Below are 15669 nucleotides of genomic sequence, written 5' to 3'. Positions count from 1 at the left end.
TGAGCAGTTTAAGGCCTAAAAGCAGAGCCTCATACTCTGCCATGTTGTTGGTGCATTTAAAATTCAGTCTATAAGCATGACCTTCTGCATGATTCTTATGTGTATTGCGAATCAATACACCTGCCCTGCTCCTGACTTGTTGACAAAGCCATCAAACTCTAAATACCATGTGATTTCTTGCTTGTGGTTAGTACTGAGAGTTTCAGGCATTCTTGCAGTGGGCAGATTTGAAATTTCTGTTTGGGGAGTTTCTTCTTGTATGCTAGTTGCATTAACTGTTTTGACAATTTCATCAGTATGTGAAACCGATTCTTCATTGATGTGTGTTTGTTGTTCTAGAGCTAAAGGCTCATCATCAGTTGGGGAATTTGTATTATCATTAAACAAAATAAAAGAATCCATATCAGAATGGATTGAGTAAATGGGAAAATTTTCAGGCTTGCTCTCACTACTTACCACATATTTCATGAGTGTTTCTCTGTACAGCCTCTTTGGTTTCCCAAAGACTGAAATAGTGGCATAGGATAGGTCTAACTGAAGGGATCCTTGGAGCTTTGCTCCCCATGATCTTGATAGGAGCATACCGTACTTTGGTGGGATGTCAGCCACCACCACATCCATGAGGATGGTCTTGTTGGGATATCGGACTAAGGAGACACGCAAATCTTTGATGAGGCCTAAACATTTGAATTGACTTGAGTCAAAGGAAAATAGATCTTTGGAGGGTCTTGTGATATCAAGGTTCAGTTTTTCCATAACTGCTTTGGGCATAAGATTGTGCGATGCTCCTGAACCAAACATGGCATTGTGCAGGATTTTGTCATGTATATGTAAACTGACATAAAAGGGCAAGACATATCCATATGTTGACTTTCCATTAACTTCTGGACCAAACAGCAGTTTAGGGGTATAATCCAAAACATTTACATCATCCTTATTCTCTGGGATTTGAAGTGATCTTTGAATTTGTTTCCTATATACGTCATGTTTGGCTAGTTCTAAGAGGGGGATAGATATCTTAAGTTTTCCAATCTCTCCCTATAAATTAAATGGCTTTTCCAATGGAGTCTTGGTGTTGATAATGGCAGCTTTTTCTGTTTCATTTGAATTATCAGCGATTTGCTCTTGTTTATTGGCGTTATGGGAATTGATTGCTTGCGCTTTTTCAGTTTTAGGAGAGCTTTTTGGAACACTGGTCGAATTTTGCTCAGAGGAAGAAGGTGGCAGAGGCTGATCAATAGAAGGTTGTATTTCTGTTATGTCTTCTACAGTCACATGATGCGGGTTTGGGACAGGTATATCAGCTGGTTCTGTTACAACAGCCTTACCTTTAATCTTGTTGGGCTATTTGCCATCCTTTGGTTTGCTGGGTTCAGAAATATCAATGGTCCTAGTTCTCATCTTATATTGTTTGTGGACCTCATATACAGCAGTATCATAACCTTGTTTAAAATCAAAAGACTCACCAGACTTAGTCTGAAATTGACTAAAGTCATGCTCATCTTGGTCTTCTTGGGACAGAAAAGTTTGATGCTCACCTTTTAGATCCATTAGATTCATGTGAGTGTCATCTATGGGTTCACTAGAAGTGGATGCTTCTACATAATTTTCTTGGAAAGGGGGTCTTATGTCATGATCTGGGCTTGACCTACCAACATTTGTGTTCTGCGTTTTCCTAAAATTTGGGTTCCTTATGGTATTGGACTGTTGTCCTTCCCATGATGACTTCCTCTCAACACTTTCTACTCTGTCTCCCAGCCTTTGCATGCCACTGATAATAGCATCAAGCTTTTGTTATAAGGCTGAGGGTTCTTCCTTAAAGGTGGTTCTTCTTTCCATTCTAGCTCTGTTTCTTTTGGCAATTAGGTTGGCCTCTACGCTAACAACAACATTTTGCATGTCTGCAAGGGTCTGAGGAGCTCTTTATTTTAACTGATATGCCATATCCGGGTCAAATCCATCAGGGAATTTATACAAGGCCAGGTCAGGTGGGGGTCTTAAGTTCTGTGGTATTGCATTATAGACATTATTGAACCTTGCACAGTACTCCAAAACAGTCTCATGAGGACCTCTTTTAATTGTATCATATTCAGCTAGTATGTGTAAGGGGTCTTTCTTTTTCTCCCATCTGTTGGTAAAGGATTGGTAAAGCTCATCAGGAGTGGTTATAGAATTTGCGGCAAGTGATCTGAACCAAGTTCTTACATCACATGTTAGACTTTGAACAAAAATTTTCATTCTCACGCTATCATCATCTATTTCGTAGTTTTCAAAATAGTCCTGCATCTTCTTGGTATGTTGTAGTGCAGTGAAAGGACCAGTACTATCAAAATATGTAATTTTGGATTGGTAATCTTGAGGCAAGGCCCCAGGATTAGCAGGAAATTGCAGGGGTGCATATCTGTTAGCCATATTGACAGGGATAAGTGGAACAATAGGAACAACTGGAACAACAGGAATAGTTGTGAGGACAGTAGTGGTAGTTGTAGTATGTGCAGTGAATGAAGGTGTGGATGGAGTGCTTTGCGATGTGGATGATGAACAAGGGGAAGAAGGGGTTGAAGGATAACTTTAACAGGGGTTTGAACACAACTTGGGTGAGCTATTTCAGGACTCAACTCAGCAAAATCTTCTTGTCTTTCTTGCTTCCTAAGGATTTTTGGGATTAAGTTTGGATTTTCAAAAGCAGCTGGGGGATTTGGGTCTGGATTTGACCTTGTGTGTCGTGGATTTTTCTTGGGAGCCAGCTTCCGAATTGTTTTTGGTATTTTTCTGGTAATGCTTTTAGAATCGGCAAGGGACTGATCAAATTTTGGAATAGCTGTGTATAGCCTAAAACTAGCATGAAGATTGACTGAAGCAGCTTTTATTTACTTCTGCTGATGCAAAGCAAAAAACAGTTTCAAAGGCTTCCTAGCTGATCTTCAGGCTTCATCTGTAGTTTTAAGGAATATAAAGCAATTAGAAAATCGATTTTTCCGACCTGCTTTATGAAATTAACTGAGGATGGTCCCCAGTGGAGTCGCCATTATGTTATCACTTAGGTTGTCCTTTTGATCAATAACAAAAGGATACAGCGGAGGTAACCACAGACCAACTTTGGACTGTAGGTTCTAGCCCACCTGCAGTCAGAGAGGGCTCTCTCTTTCTGATTTAGCTCTGTTGAAGATGATTTTAGGCTAGATATTGATGTTCAAGGGGGTTTTGTTTTAAGTTTGGTGGGAAGATTGATGTTTTCAAGTAAAGAGGCAGGTATAGTATGATAGTCTCAAACCATTGGGCATGGAGTCAAGGGGTATGACTGCTGGTGCATTTTCATGGTCACAAGAGGAATAAGGAGCAAGGTAGCTGCGCATGGAACAATTTTTCAGGCTAAAAGGATGGAAAGAATGCTAAGGATGGAGAGGCAATTAAGAATCTCTCAATCAGCTTACCAGAGAAGGGCGAATGAGCTCTATCTAGGGGCAGTAAAGAGTCCCTAGATAACTGTCAACACAGGTGAATTAGGGTAAATATGAGCCACAGGGAATTCATATTCATGTCCAATTCAGTTTAGATGAAAACATAAAGAAACAGCAGAAATTGAGCCTAGAGTGCAGTTAAACAAGTTCTAAGCTAATCTTTCTTTCTGCTATTTAGATGGTGAAAAAATGAAAACAGAGGTAAGAGGCACTTATCGATTTATGTTGCAACACAAGAATTCCATCATTCAGTCTCCAGATACCATTAACAACACATCAAACAGTCCATCCTCCAAACTTTCAGCAGTCTTTGATTAAAGAAGAAGTATCAGACATATAGTGCGAGTCTCTAGTGAAAAATTATCAATCGACCAACCCTTAAAACAATACAGAGGGCGGTATATATAGGGAAAATTATCCAAAATGGTCTTCTTACAACTTGACCTAAACAGGTCTGAATGAAATGACTACTTTAACCTAGTCCTATCAGAAATAAATGCAAGAAAATATTTTTGGGCTGCGCTGAGGGCCGTCGTATCAAAACTGAGTAAATGTGTTGTCCTCGGTGGCTTGGTGTAGTGCTTCTGCAATAACTGCGCTTGGGTCTCTGCTTCATTTCTGTTCGTTGGCTCTAAATGCTTTAATTGTGATTTGAGAGCTTTAAATGGCCGCCACCACTTTTTTTGACTTTGTTGGGGGCTCATCAATGTTCAGCTGCTTCGAGCCCCTAAAAAATCTACACTGATACTCTTTACTGCTTCATCAATGTGTTGTGGTACTTGAAATTGTCAAATCAACATTTAAGGGCCACTGTTCGGCCCTCTGTCTCCTTTAGAACTGTTTGTTGCTCCTTTATGAATGTCTCGCAAAGAAAAATGGGTCATTCTGCGCCTTTTGGGGCTTGCTAGGGGCTGTGTGATGAGGGTCTTTCCACTTTGGCCCATTTCCCTTAGCCATGCTAGGCGCTAATCGCGCATGAAAAACTGCCTCAGAATTTGAATCCGGGCTTCCTAAGCACAATTTTCGGCTTTGCGCCCTTTTTGCTGATGATGTTAGCATGACGTCAACATGACGTCAGCGGGTGGGACCCAGTATGGCGGATTACGTTAGCATGATGACGTCAGCAGGGTGACGTCAGCATGTACGATGGGTGATGTGGCAGTGACACGGTGGCAGTGACGTGGCAGGGTAATTTAGCGGTACAGTGGCAGGAGGCCGCCACAGGCGGATGACGTCAACGGGTGACGTGGTGCTGACACAGGCGGGCGGAAGCGGTTTTGGTTTTGGGCACACTGCCTTTGGATAGACGGCGGCATCGGAGGAGGGCCTCCACCACGGCCGAGAGGGTGACGCGTGGCGGGAGTACGGCGGCAAAACCGCCCATCTCCCGGACGCTAACCCTTGGGATGTTTGGGATATGAGGAGGCCCGCCCACCGTAGATCTAGGGCGCAGGCGATCGGACGGCCCGTGGCAGGGACGAGGCGGTTGAGGGTTAAGGGACGGGCGCACAAATATTCACTTTTTAATACAATGCCGCCGGGGGTTTAAGACTTTAGGAAATGTGGGTTTTTTGGGGATTTTTAAAAGTGAGCGGGTTGAATATTTGGTGGGTAAGACCTTAGGATGAGGCAGAAAATGGGTGTTTTCAGGGTTAGGGCTTGGGGGAAATGGTTATTAGTTTGACCAGAGGTCAAACTAACCCTTGTAAGGACACGGATGGGCTAAAAACAGCTCCAGCTGGACTGTTTTTTCCCGGACTTTAGGGAAAATATGGCTATAGTGCCGGAGAGGGGTATTATTTAGTATTTTTGGGATTTTACATAGTTTTAATAGGGGGAGGGGAGATGGATAGGGAGCTATATAATAAAGTTAGAGGTTAATATGAAAATGACCAGAAAGCGCTGAGGTAAGGGACCTTAGGCTATCAGGGGGAAAAAGTGACTTGTAAAGGAGGAATGGACAATCCTTGAGTGAAGCAGATTTTCACCAAGGCAACTGATATGGAGAATGATGAAATTTAAGAGGAATCAAGCAGATCTTGACCTCTTCGGGGAAATTAGTAAGTGATTTGGGGAAAAGGGAGAATGGGGAAGTTAGAGATATCCAGCTTGAGCTCCTGCAAATGGAAAATTGCATCATGACTGTGATCTAAAAATATAACACTTTGAAACACAAAATTGATCATAAATCATCATTCTGCAACCTCAAAACTACCTACCCAACCCACTTTCCTAACATTTTTTTCCTTCTTTTTGGTTTGGGTGCACTTAGAGTTGCAGACCCAGCTTTACAATTTTTCTTTTTTATTTCTGTCCTCCTATCTAAGTCTACAATTATTTCTGCCAAGGGCCCAGATTAAGCAGTTGGGCTCCTTTGATTCTCTACCTATATACAACTCTGCCAAGATTAAGCTGTTTGGACAGATATCATTCTCTATATTCTAAAACAAGAAATTGAAACCTAGGGAGGACAATATTAAACTGTTTGGCCCTCCCTTTCATTGAATCATTCTTCAAAAATGGTTAAGTGGTCAAAATTGGGATTCAGCAGTGGCACTTGGACTAGCACACTTTCACAACTTCTTCTTTGACCTCTTTTGGAAATATGGAACCTTGCAACATGAAAGATGAAATATTTGGCATGTAAAAAAGTTAATCATGAAATATGAACACTTGTTGCAACAGGAAGCTAAAACTGCCTTCCCTACAGCATCAAGCCCTTCACAGATGAGGTATTGTGTGATGTTACACCTCTGGATGTTTGCGATGTACTATTAGGCTAGCCATACTTGTGGAGGCGACATGTTGTGTATGAGTCAAGGCCTCGTGCTGTCATTATTTCTTTGGATAATTCATTATACAGGATACCGGAGGTAGCCCCACCTACTGGCACCTCTTTGATCACTACCAAGAAAGGCAGCAAGCTCATATCACAGACTAGGAAATTTTTTCTGTCTGGTTCGCTCCCAAGGTAAAGGGAAGATCATTTCTACATCCATGACCCCCGCAAAGGGTTCCTCGACGCAGCAGCAGCAACAACAAAGGGATACAATCATGACAGAACATAGGAACAAGTTCTCCTCACCCACAGGGGTACCACACAAGTTTCAGGTGGGTGACAAAGTTTGGTTACATCTGCAAAGAGAATGCCTTACCAAAACCCATCAGAAACTCAGACCACTCTGGCATGGTCCTTACACCAGTATTAAGGCTACGGGCAACAATGCTTTGAAGCACAACATTCTTCCATTCCTTTGCTTGCGCCGATTGTTCAATGTGGACCATTGTCGACCATGCTTCCCACCATGTCTGGACACATCAGAGATTGCAGAACAACTCACTAGAGACCCAGCTCAGCATAAGCTTCCTCATCTTAGGGAGAAACTCAATGCAATGGGGACCATTACTTCCTAACGAGGGAGGAAAGATCCAGGTGGATGTTGGTGGCCACCCACCTATCCCATTTGGACCCCCACAACTGTCTCTTTCAGTATTTTCAGTTTCCTAAATTGTGGCACAGTTTACTATTTTTAGCAGTTTTTTAGGTCCTGAACTTCTGGAGCCGTTTTGAGGCCCTAAACGACATTTTTTGGGAAATCTGGGGGCAACATGGGTCCATGGACGAATGTTGTCCCAAAGTTGTAGTGCTCGGATAGATCTTTCTAACGAGCTATTTTACGCGTCAAACAGAGATCGTATGCCAAATTTACGACCTCGGGAAATTGATGTACCAATTTACCCAAACGGGGCCCACAATTTGGCATTTCATCTTCTAGGGATAGGTTTTGGGATGTGAAGGGTTTTCCATTGTTTCTCAACAATAAATAGGCATTTGAGCCTCATTGTAACACAGTTCATAATAGTTCAGAGGCATGTAGCCACCACATCTCTTCTCAAACATAAGCTACCATCGCCCTAGCTGGTTTATTTCCATTACTGTTTGTAAGCATATTTCAGTATTTTACATTATTGAAATGAAGTATTACTTCCACTGTATATCTGTGTTTATGGTTATCTCTATAATTTGTTGCATTCCTGTTTAAGTATGGATCATACATAAAAACACATAAAAAAAAACTCATGTAAAACTTGAAATTTATATCGTAATCCTTAATAAATTGGTTTACTATTATGAATCAAAATTTAGCACAACAAACACTAACTTTCCCATTCAAATCACAGTCCTGCTCACAACCCTGTGGACAGGTGATATGATACTGCTTGCATGATCATCTTTCCAGTGGAATACCTTGGTAGAACATGCGAAGGTTTCTCTCTACCAAAAACTCTAATCAAGGTGCCACCTAGTGAAGCATACCAATCTGGAATGTTTACTATTGCCTCCATTGGTTCTCGGGACATGCAAGGTGGATCATTCTCAAAGATAAGCTTGTACAACGGGATGATAAAATGGTCAGTTATATTTTCCGTCACTCCTCGATAGTTGCTGTCGAAAATCAAATTGCAATAAACATTGACGAAAGTCTCCTTTGGTTTCCATGTCTAGCTCATGCTAGGGAACTGCTACTGGGCACAGATTGCATCAAGTAAGTATGTGGACATGTAAAATATTGCTTGCTCATTCTTGGGTAGATTCATAGAATTAGTCACATGGATCTTTAACTAATGAGCCAAAAAATCTGACCAATTGAATGGCTTCCCATCATTCACCAACTGGTCTAGCACAACTACCCAACCTTTATGAAAGGTTTATGTGTTCTCTTAACCGTATATTCTGCAAGAAAAGATAATAAAGAATTGATAAGCCTTCCTAAGGGACTTTCTCTTGTAAACATGATTGGGTATATATCTAAACTTTAACTAACCTTTCACCCAACACTTGATGATATCTCTAGTGTTCACAAAGTTGTGGGTGGCATAGAAAGATGAATCCGTGCACTTCACCGAATGAGGTAAATGATACATCTACTAAAATTTATGCGCCCTATAGGTGGCAAGCTCTATCCTACTAGAACTGCTAGGTGTCATAGTTTTTTCATCTGTGTATGAGACAATCTAGCTGATAATGTCCACACATTGGAAGGTGAGGTACCTACATGCACCTTGTATAAACCTGACCACTAGATGCTAAGGTAAACATGTCGGTCCTCCAAGTCTTCGTTGAATTCCTCTACAAAAGTATCCTTGATTTTATGCCATGTCAATGTTGTACCCTTCTCAATGAACAAAGCAGTGTCGGCATAAACTGGTAAGTCAACTGATATCTGCTCAAAGGTTTCCCTCGTATTGATCTCGACGGTTTCCTTTGATGCAACTCTCTTTGATGCCATGTTAACCATAACTTCTAGAGAGATGCTCAACAACTGTTTTACATGTGTGACAGAGAGGACACTGATGGAAAGAAAATGTCAGCTTAAAAACAAAAGAAATTTTAAGACAAGACCAAGAAACAAATTGTGCTCATGGTGGGACAGATTAAGCAATTTTGTTGACAAAGTTCACTAGCTAACTGTGGGAAATGCACATTACACGGTCCTAGCATTCAGTCGGGAACCTTGATGACTGGAACTATGCAATGCGCAGTTTAGTCTTAGGCCAAGTTTGGGAGAGACTACACATCACGTAGTCTCAGTGACTAAGCTGGGAGGTTGGCTCCTGGAACTGCATAGTGTGTAGTTGGAGCTAGGGCAAGATAGCCTCTGCGCAATTCCATAAGTGAAGGGAGAGGCCTTGAGCTCCTAGATTGTGCAGTGCATGCAGTGAAGAGTGAGATCCACGCAAGGGGAGCCTAGATCTACCCAAGGGGAGTGTGAAATCAAGCATATCTGAAGGATGGTGTGATGTTGAGTGAAAATATAAAAAAATGGATGATGCATGCATGTGAAACAAGTGCAGGAATCAATCAAACTGAAGGAAAATGAAGCATGTGAAGAGAGTCGCCGCAACGACGACCATTATTGCAAAAGCGGGAAAACACATAAAAAACTTGGGAAATGCAATCTAAGACTTGAAACAATACTTCTACAAGCTAAAAAAGGTTAGAACGACAAAATTCGTTCAAATAAACAAGTGAAACAACACTATCACAAGCTAAACAAGAAAAAGCAACAAAAAAAATGGTAAAAGACTAGAAAAGAAAGACTCACATAGAAAAGTGACAAAGATTGCACTGAAGGTTCCTTGATCTCCTTGGGAATTCCAAAGCTCCAAGATTGGATATGAAGAAAATCTCTAACAACATTGATTAAATAGATTTGTTCAAGTTAGAGTTTATGACGTGCATGCCACAAATCAAGGAAAAGGTGACACTTGGTAGTAGTTTCTAAAAATAGCACAAGTGTCTCCTTTGTCTTAATAAAAATAGATCCCTATTTTTTTAGGATAGATTTTTTCCTTTTTTTTCCTTTTTTGGGAAAAATGACCATGCATTGCCTGGAAAGATTGCAGAGTTTGGAAAGAACCGAGCAACTCTCTGCTCATGCATTGTGCAGTTTCTAAGCACAATGGGTTTTGCGCAATTTCTAATCTGAGTGTCCCTCGGCTGCCTCTCATGTCTGCACAATTTCCCAACTCAAGGCTAGCTTCCATCCATTTTTTCACATTTCCTAAGATCAAGGCTCACTGTTATTCAAGACTAGACAATTCCCAAGAGAAAGACTAGTTTCCCTCAAGAATTGTGCAGATCTCTAAGGAAAGCCCGGAAATATCAAAATACCATGACAAGAGATCGGCTTGTGGGTTAGAATATGTAATAAGTGAGAAAACACAAGACAAGACTGAAAGAATAAAGCTCAGTTTAAGCACAAGTACCTGGATCAGTGCAAGATGAGTTGTTGTGGTTTAGAAGGGAGGCTCCAAAAGAATCATAGGAAAAAATTTGGAGGGTGGTTGTAGCTACTACTACATTTGTGACACACTGGTAGAACTCCAGCTCTCTGTATGGATCTTGTCTCGTGCAAAGCGAATCTAAGTCTTCTGGAATTATTGTTCAATTCTTCAATTATCATAGCTTCTTCACTTAGCTTGAGTTAAAGATGTTGTTGGGTCCATATAATACTAGTAATTACCCCATTACTATTGTAGTTGCATCCCTTATTAATATTGTTGTGCCCCTATTATCCCCATATTGTTATTACTGTGCCCCATAGAATCCCTCTATTGTTATTTTTGTGGCTTTATATTAATATTATTATGTCGACTCTGATTATGTTATGACCCCTTAGACTCCTATATATATAAAGGAGGTCTTTTCATTTGTATCATCGAAGAATTGTTCATTTGTGTAATGTAAAGGAGGTTTCCCCCTCGAAGAGGCTAAATTCTAAGGTGTTGATCTCTCTTTTCTATCTTTTTGTGAGCTGGTTTCATAACATTTGGTATCAGAGCTTTGGATTCTAGGGTTTCGCTGCTCCAAACAGGTCATCGTGGAATTTTCGCTATACCTTTTCTTTTGCGATGTTTCAAAAGTTGCAAGAAAAACCCATTTGAGAAGAAATCGTGATGAACCTCAGGTCCGAATTTTAGAGCTTTACGCGCTATATTTGCGGAGATATGATCTGAGGAGGTTGGTCTTTTTGCAGACTCCTAAATTACATTCCAAACAGGTGACCTGGGGAAAATCGTCATAACTTTCTCTTTGGGGATCGGATTGAAATTTCATTAGAATGTACAGAAATAGGACGGACTGTAGTTTCTTGTATGCATTTTTCAGATCCAAAGGTCGAAACAGTGACTCGTGGCACGTCGTACAAGTTCGCTCTATTGAACTAGTCTATAATCAAGTCACTGTGGGAGATTTCGCATAACTCTTCCTTGGAGAATCCAATTTGGGTCAGACTTGTGGCATTGGAAAGAGGACACAGAGGGCCATTGTAGGTCACAAATTCAGAACTAGATGATTGGAAAGTACAAAGATACATCAGAGGCAATATCGAGCTCCTACAAAGTGAAAAAAGGTGTGTAGATTTTCTTAAATTTTTGCTTAAGCTTGGTTTGGGAATTTATTTTGAAGGAATTCAAAGGGAATAGTAGAGCATTATTATCGGTAACTGATGCCCCAAGGAAAGAAAATGCAAACACCTAGTAAGGAACCTGAAAGCTCTAGCATGACTCATCAAGAAGAGGAAGAAATGCTACATGATATATCAAAATTACAAGAACAAGTGCAACAAATTTCACTGTCACAAAAGCTAACAGAAGCTAAGATAAATGGCGTGGAAGCTAAGATGGACAACTTGAAGATAGATTTGAACACAAATTTGAAGACAAGCATGGCATATTTGAAGACAGATTTGACGAATTTTCTACAAGAAATACTTACCAATGGTGAAAACGTAGTAAAGGAAACTCATGATGCGAACAAAAGAAATGTTAATCATGATTTCTTAGACTCTAATGTGGGATTGAAAACCCACCATATTCCAAAAATCGATATGAGGAAGTTTGATGGCAAGGATCCCGCAACATGGATATTACAAATGGAGCAATTTTTCGATCTCAATAATGTGCAAAACACACAAAAGGTACGTATTGCAACTTTATATTTGGAACCAAATCAGTTTGTATGGTATCAATGGCTTTGCTATCATAAAAAAATTATCACTTGGGCAATTTTTATGGAAGAATTGATAGCACATTATGAGGATACAAAAAGCAACATTTTTTTTAGCCAGTTGATAAGTCTGAAACAAAAGGGTTCAATAATGGAGCACATTGAGGAGTTCCAAAAATTGAACATAAGGGTAAAAGATATTCGAGAGGAACATGGGATTGATGTGTTCATAGGGACTTTAAAGGATAATATCCAACATGATATTCGCCTTTGGGAACCTGATTCATTAGAGAAGGCATTCAGGTTAGCAAGAAAAATGGAAAGCAAAATTATGGCAACCAGGAAGCATACAACTCACAACTATAAAGATGGAAGTGTGGTTGCTCCTAGTATTCCACAACCTATAAGGTTGACACCACAACAATTGGAAGAAAAAAGAGCAAAAGGGCTTTGTTACAGTTGTGATAGAAAATACACTAAAGGTCATAAGTGTGTTGAGAAGAAATTATTCTACATGGATTGTGAAGAGGAAGAAGAAAAGGAGCAAGAAAGGTCAAAATAAGAGGATATACTCCAGGAACAAAGCCTAGATAAAGAAGAAATGAATCCTACCATATCTTGTAATGCATTGGTGGGAATTACCACTCCTCAAACCATCAAGATAGAAGGACAAATCAAGAAGAAAAAGGTACTAGTGTTGATTGATTCAGGAAGTACCCACAATTTTATTCATTATAAGGTAGCAAAAGAATTGAATTGCTTCTTATACCCAACACCAGAGTGTCAAGTGATGGTTGCAAATGGAGGAACAATAAATTGCTCTGGAAAGTGCCATAATATAAAGCTATCGATGGGAGAATATGTACTGACTAGCCCAATGCTTTCCATTCCAATGGGAGGTGCTGATGTTGTACTAGGAGTACAATGGCTACAATCCTTGGGTACAATAGCTTTCAATTTTCAAGAACTTTTCATGAAATTTTCCATGGAAGGAAAGGAAGTTGAATTAAGGGGTATTGCAGGGAAACCAGGAAAGATAATTAGCTCTAATGGTATGACAAAGCTTCTAAAAAAGGAACAAAGGGGTGTAATTGCACAATTATGTTCGCTAGATGTTTCCACATTGCAATCATCTATTTCTCCAGATCTCCAAAAAGTCTTGGACAATCATTCCAAGGTATTTGAGACTCCCAAAGGTCTCCCACCTATTCGTGATCATGATCATGCTATTCATTTGATTCCAGGAAGTGTTCCTCCAAACATCAGGCCGTACAGATATCCCTATGCCCAAAAGAGTGAAATTGAACATATGGTTGTAGAAATGCTAGAGGCTAGTATAATTCAACCGAGTCAAAGTTCTTTCTCTGCTCCAGTAGTATTAGTGCACAAGAAGGATGGATCATGGCGCATGTGTCTGGATTATAGGGAGCTCAACAAGCTCACTATTAAAGATAAGTTTCCCATTCTCGTCATTGATGAATTACTGGATGAATTGCATGGATCAATTTACTTCACCAAGTTGGATCTTCGTTCAGGATATCATCAAATCAGAATGAAGATTGAAGACATTTCGAAAACAACATTTAGAACTCATGAGGGTCATTATGAATTTTTGGTCATGCCTTTTGGCCTTACCAATGCACCTTCAACATTTCAAGGTTTGATGAATTCCATTTTCAAACCATTCCTTAGAAAATTTGTGTTAGTATTTTTTGATGATATACTAATCTACAGCAAGTCTTGGAAGGATCATGTTGAACATGTTGACAGGGTGCTACAACTATTGGAGGAGAAACAATTATATGCAAAAAGATCTAAATGTTTCTTTGGAGTACAAGAGGTGGAGTATCTGGGTCATATTGTATCTCATGAAGGAGTTAAGGTAGACCCTAGCAAAATTAAAGCCATTAAGAAATGGAAAATCCCCACATCCATAAAGCATCTGCGAGGATTTCTCGGGTTTACAGCGTATTATCGCAAGTTTGTTAAGAATTATGGGAGAATTGCAGCACCTCTAACAACATTATTGAAGAAAGATGCATTTTCATGGACTCCAGAAGCAACAAAGGCCTTTGAACATCTTAAAGAGGCAATGTGCCAAGCACTAGTCTTAGCTACACCGGACTTCACAAAAACCTTTATTGTGGAATGTGATGCTTCAGGAAATGGAATTGGTGTTGTTTTAATGCAAGATGAAAGACCCATTGCTTTTGAAAGTCGTCCAATCAAGGGAAAGTTTTTACACAAAGCTATTTGTGAGAAGGAAATGTTGGCAATACTCCATGCACTTAAGAAATGGCGACCCTACCTAATGGGAAGACACTTCAAGGTAAAAATGGATCATGATAGCCTTAAATACTTTTTAGAACAAAGATTATCCTCTGAAGAGCAACAAAAGTGGGTCACAAAGATGTTGGGTTATGACTTTGAAATCATCTACAAAAAAGGGAAGCAAAATGTGGTGGCAGATGCACTCTCAAGAAAGGATGAAGATGTGGAAGCATTGTTGTGCGCCATTTCTATTATCCAACCAGATTGGATAAACAAAGCAAGGGAGGAATGGAAGAATGAAGAAGAAGTATGAGCACTTATTCGAAAGTTACAACAAGATTCCAGTACGTCTGATACATTTAGCTAGAAAAAATATTCTTTATGGTACAAAGATCGCTTATACCTCTGTAAGAATTCCCAACTAAAACAAAAGATTCTTATGGAATTGCATACTTCTCCCTTAGGAGGGCACTCAGGATTTTTAAAAACTTACCACAGGGTTAAGAAGGAATTTTTTTGGGATGGCCTTAAATCGGATATTCAAAAATTTGTGGCGGAATGTTTGGTTTGCCAACAAAATAAAGTTGAAACAATTAAGACACCGGGTCTATTACAACCTTTATCCATTCCAAGCCAACGTTGGGAGGAGGTTTCAATGGATTTTATCACAGGTTTACCCAAGTCTGAGGGAAAGAGTGTCATCATGGTGGTAGTTGACAGACTTACCAAGTATGCATACTTTTGTGAATTATCACATCCATTTAAAGCTAGTACTGTTTCTACTGCATTTATGGAAACAATTCAAAAGCTACATGGAAACCCAAAGATTATTGTAAGTGATAGAGATCCCATTTTCACTGGAAATTTTTGGACTGAATTATTTTCTTGTCTTCGTACTCAGTTAGCTCATAGCTCATCTTATCATCCTCAATCTGATGTGCAAACTGAGATAGTAAACAAATGTTTGGAAGGATATCTTCGTTGCTTTGTATCTGATAAACAGACACAATGGGTCAAATGGTTGCCTCTAGCTGAATGGTGGTATAACACTTCCATACAACAACAAAAATGACCCCATTTATGGCACTTTATGGATATCAGCCACCATCCATCACATGATATTTAAGAGAAAATTCTAAGGTTCAAGTAGTGGAACATCAGATCGAACATCAACAACAAGTCCTCCAACTCTTAAAGGATAACCTCGTGTTGGCACAAAATAGAATGAAACAACAGGCAGATCAACATCGCAGCGAAAGAAGTTTTGATGTAGGTGATTGGGTATTCCTACGGCTACAACCATATAAGAAAATGTCCCTCAAGCAAGCTAAGAAGGATAATAAATTATCACCAAAGTATTATGGTCCATACAAGGTGTTGCAAAAGATTGTTACTATGGCATACAAATTGGAGCTTCCTACAGCT

General features: G+C 39.8%; 1 pseudogene; it reads right to left on the bottom strand.

Moving 5' to 3' along the window:
* The window catches only part of LOC149160065 (putative CCR4-associated factor 1 homolog 7), a 143252-nt pseudogene that overhangs the window by 85230 nt on the left and 42353 nt on the right, over positions 1–15669 (bottom strand).

This window comes from Pinus tabuliformis, chromosome 5_2 (assembly GCF_031772625.1).
Source record: "Pinus tabuliformis cultivar Carrire ecotype Pingquan chromosome 5_2, CPIR1, whole genome shotgun sequence".
Classification (NCBI taxonomy): domain Eukaryota; kingdom Viridiplantae; phylum Streptophyta; class Pinopsida; order Pinales; family Pinaceae; genus Pinus; species Pinus tabuliformis.
This window is presented reverse-complemented; position numbering and strand designations above follow the sequence as displayed.